Raw genomic sequence first — 4803 nt, 5'->3', positions numbered from 1 at the left:
GGGATCCGGCCCTTCATTAATCAGTGGTTCTTCACAGTCTTTCGCTTTCAGATACATAATTTCTTCATCAGGGAAGTCAAACTTAATCGGCTGATAATCATCAAGAGGTTGACAAGCAAGATGCTCAGCAAGGACACTTCCTTTAATTGCCTTCTGAGCTTTGTACACAATATCATATTCAGACAACAACATTTGCCAACGTGCAATCTTTCCAGTAACAGCAGGCTTTTCAAAGATGTATTTGATTGGATCCATTCGGGATATCAACCAAGTTGTATGATTCACCATATAATGACGCAGGCGTTTGGCAGCCCAAGCTAAGGCACAACATGTCTTTTCAAGCATTGTATACCGAGTCTCGCAGTCGGTGAACTTCTTGCTCAGATAGTAGATAGCATGCTCTTTCTTACCAGTCTCGTCTTGTTGACCGAGGACACAACCCACTGAATCATCTAACACTGACAGATACATAATCAAAGGCCTTCCTTCCACTGGTGGGACAAGGATAGGTGGTTCCAACAGATATTCTTTAATGCTATCAAAAGCTTCCTGGCATTCGTCATTCCATACAACAGGCTGATTCTTTCTGAGCAATTTGAAAATTGGTCCACAGGTAGTGGTCATGTGAGATACGAATCTTGAAATATAGTTCAGACGTCCGAGGAAACCTCTGACTTGCTTTTCAGTTTGAGGGGCCGACATCTCTCTGATGGCTCGGACTTTGTCAGGGTCAACTTCAATGCCTCTTTGGCTGACAATGAAGCCCAGCAACTTTCCAGATCTTACACCAAATGCACACTTGTTAGGATTCAACCGCAGCTTGTACTTTCTCAGTCTTTCAAACATCTTTTTCAAATACACAACATGCTGCTCTTCATCACTTGACTTCACAATCATATCATCAACATATACTTCAATCTCTTTGTGAATCATATCATGAAATAGGGTGGTCATACCTCTTTGATAGGTAGCACCAGCGTTTATCAAGCCAAATGGCATCACTTTATAACAGAATGTTCCCCACGGAGTGATGAAGGACGTCTTTTCTCTATCTTCAGGTGACATTCGTATCTGGTTATAGCCAGAGAAACCATCCATAAAAGAGAACACTTTGGATTGAGCAGTACTGTCAACAAGCACATCAATATGAGGCAATGGGAAGTTGTATTTCGGACTGGCTTTGTTCAGATCTCTGTAATCAACACACATTCGAACTTTCCCATCTTTCTTTGGTACTGGCACAATGTTGGCAATCCACTCAGGATATTCAGCTGTCATGAGGAAACCCGCGTCAATTTGCTTCTGCACTTCAGCCTTGATCTTAAGAGCCATGTCTGGACGAGACCTTCTCAATTTCTGCTTGACAGGAGGACATTCAGGTCTTGTCGGTATCCGATGTTCCACAATCTTGGGATCTAGGCCCGGCATATCTTCATAGGACCATGCAAAGACATCTGGATAATCATGGAGAAGCTGAGTGATCTTCTTTTTTACTGCTGGCTCAAGTGCAGCACCAATCTTGATCTCTCGCTTGTTCTCTTCAGTACCCAGGTTGATAAGCTCAATCTCTTCCTGGTGAGGCTGAATGGCTCTTCTTTCTTGCTCAAGCAGTCGAGTGATCTCGTATGGTATCTCTTCATCATCATTCTCATCTTCAGCTTCATATACAGGGAATTCAAAATTTGGAGGAACCATAGGGTCACTGTGTTCAACGGGTTTATTGTGGTTCGATCTGCATAATATGATTGGGATGATTTTTAGAAAAAGTTTTTCATGCAGATTTTTTGAAATTAATAAGAAAATACAGATGTTTTGGTTTTTTCTGGCATTACCATTATTTCCAAGAAAAAGGCACTAAAAAGTAAAAAAACAAAGAGTCGTGAGAAAGACGACAACTTTTATTGATAACGGCAATGCCGAAACAAACATGCCCTTACAATGATATGACTTTCGCCTTGGGCAGAGCGAAAGGATTGTTATTTTGAAAGCAAGGAAAACATGAGCAACAAGACACATTACATGGAAGCATGCATGACTAAAGGAACATCAATGGCCTCCCAATTTCTCACAGTGCCTCCTGGTATAACAAATGTAGGCACATAACTACTCTCAGCAGCATTTCCAGCAATAGCATTGATGAACCCAACACTGTAAAAAGTTCCTGTTGAAACACCAGAGGTTGGAGAGAATCCAAGGCCCTCTTTACGCTTGTTTTCCAGAATCAGAATCACTTTGCCCCAGCCTGCAGCTTGCCCTTCTTGAACAGCCTTCTGGGCATCTTTCAATGAAGCCATGCTAGTACCAGCCCTCCGGGGCTCTGCACCCTCAACAGTCGAGCCTTGAAATGACGTCCCTTCAGCGGACCCATTCCTCATAAACTTGAGTTTCTGATGCAGAGTAGAAGTTACTGCCCCAGCGTCGTGAATCCACGGTCTTCCGAGGAGACAAATGTAAGAAGCGTTGATGTCCATAACCTGGAAAGTGATCTGAAATGTCTCAGGACCAATGGTAATTGGCAAGTCTACTTCCCCAAGAACATCTTTGCGAGATCCATCGAAAGCCTTAACCAGATAGCTACTTCCCTTCAGAGAGATTCCATGATGACTCAACTGTCTTAGTGTAGATTCAGGCATTACATTCAGGGATGATCCAGTGTCCACCAGCACATTGGATATCATGTCAGACTTGCAGTGTACTGAGATATGCAGAGCCAAGTTATGGTGTTTCCCTGCTTCGGGGAGTTCATCGTCACCAAACCCCAAGTTATTGCAAGCAGTAATATTACCCACTATTCCATCAAACCGATCCACAGAGACTTCATGATCAACATAGGCCTGTTCAAGTACCTTCATTAACACTTTCCTGTGAGCTTCTGAGCTCATGAGCATAGACAAGATGGATATCTTTGACGGAGTTTGCAGCAGCTGGTCAACAATTTTATAGTCACTCCTTTTAATAAGCCTCAGAATTTCGTCTAGATTAGACTCGTCAATAGATTGGCCTGTTGGGCCGGGACTCTTGTCAATAGGAGGAGCAACTGGTGGAGTTACCGTGGCAATAGGTGTAACCACCTTCTTTTGAAACAAGGGTGGACGAACTTTTCCGCTTCTCAGGGCTGTAATTTCTCCCGCAACATTATCAACCGTAGCTGGGGATACCAGAGGCACTTCCACTCCATTCTCAATCATGGTTGCATTGTACTTGTAAGGGATTGCCTTGGTAGAGGCATAAGATACTGGACTAGGTAACCTGATCACTAAGGGCTCAACATTCCTTGTTTGGGATACCGTTTCAATAGGAGAATCATGAAACACTGGCACAATCACGCATACATCACTGACAATCAAGTGTTTGTCATCCATCAGACTCTGAATATCATCTTGCACCACGCAACAGCCCATAGGGTTTTGAAGACATTCTGAACAAGAAGCATGATCATGATTGAACCAAGAAGCCTGGCAAAGTTTGACATGTAGCGGTACCAAGGGGGTCACAACATTACGGACATCCAATATGGGGTCATCTTGAGGAACGGGGATTCCTTCGAAAGCCTCGATCATGTTAACAGTAGCATGGTTTGGAAGTGGATTGTCAAGAACATGAGGAACACTATTCTCAAAGGTCAACCTTCCTTTTTCTATCAGATCTTTCACAATATATTTCAAAGCATAGCAACCTTCAGTATCATGGCCTTGAGCACCCTGATGGAATTCGCATGTAAGATCGTGCCGGAATCTAGGAGGCAATGGATTAGGCAGAGGCTTGCCTGGTCTAGTGACACAGTGTCCCTTAGTAAGTAAAGTCGGGAGCAGCTCAGCATACCGCATAGGTATTGGTGGGAAAGAAGGTCGGGGTCGGGGACCTTGTTGTTGCTGCTGTTGCTGCTGAGCAGGAGGCTGTTGTTGTACTTGTTGAGCAATGGCATTGACGGGCACTGGTGGTTGACCCGGTGGCAGAGGATACTGCTGATAGAATGGCGGGAAGAATGGATGCTGGGAGTATTGCATGTATTGGTAAGGCAAAGGTAATTGAGTAGCAGCTGCAGATGGGTTACCAGATACCATCCCTACTTCAGATTCTTTCCTCTTATGGTGGCCATTACCGTACTTCTTTGGTGCACTGGCTGAAGATTCTCCCTTCTCAATAACAATGATACCCTCTCTGACAGCCTCCTCTAGACGAGTTCCCATGGTAACCATGTCGGAGAAGTTGTTTGGAGCAGAGACTATCATTCTTTCCTTATACTCCTTCTTCAGAGTCTTCAGGAATGTTTGTGTTAATTCTTCCTCATCAAGTCGAGGAGAGACACGGGCAACTGCCCCTCTCCATCTCTGGGCATATTCACTGAAAGTTTCATCTGACTTCTGAGACAAGGACTTAAGGGAGTCCCTATTTGGCTTCAGACGAGTGTTGAACTCATAATGACTTTCAAAAGCAGCAGCAAGTTCTTCAAAAGTATGGATGTTGTCTTTGCTCAAGCTAGTGTACCAATCTGCTGCATCATCTGTCAAGCTACTCTGGAAGCAGTGGATCATTAGTGCGTCATTATCTGCGTAGTTTGCCATCTTTCAGACGTACCGGATGACATGGTTGTGTGGACAAGAGGTTCCATTGTATTTGTCAAATTCTGGCTCTTTGAATTTCTTAGGAACCTCAAATCGGGATACCAAGCTGTTTACGTTGGATTTTCGTAAACAACCGCTGGTTTACAAATGGTAACTTGCAAGATCAACCAGTAAATCTTAGGACATATTGTGTTTGTTCTTGTTGTTAGAAATTCTGCGTTTTTGATGTCAAAAATAT

Source organism: Medicago sativa, chromosome 7 (genome assembly GCF_051527215.1).
Source record: "Medicago sativa cultivar Bolivia chromosome 7, Bolivia_mono, whole genome shotgun sequence".
NCBI classification, from domain to species: Eukaryota; Viridiplantae; Streptophyta; class Magnoliopsida; order Fabales; family Fabaceae; genus Medicago; species Medicago sativa.
This window is presented reverse-complemented; position numbering follows the sequence as displayed.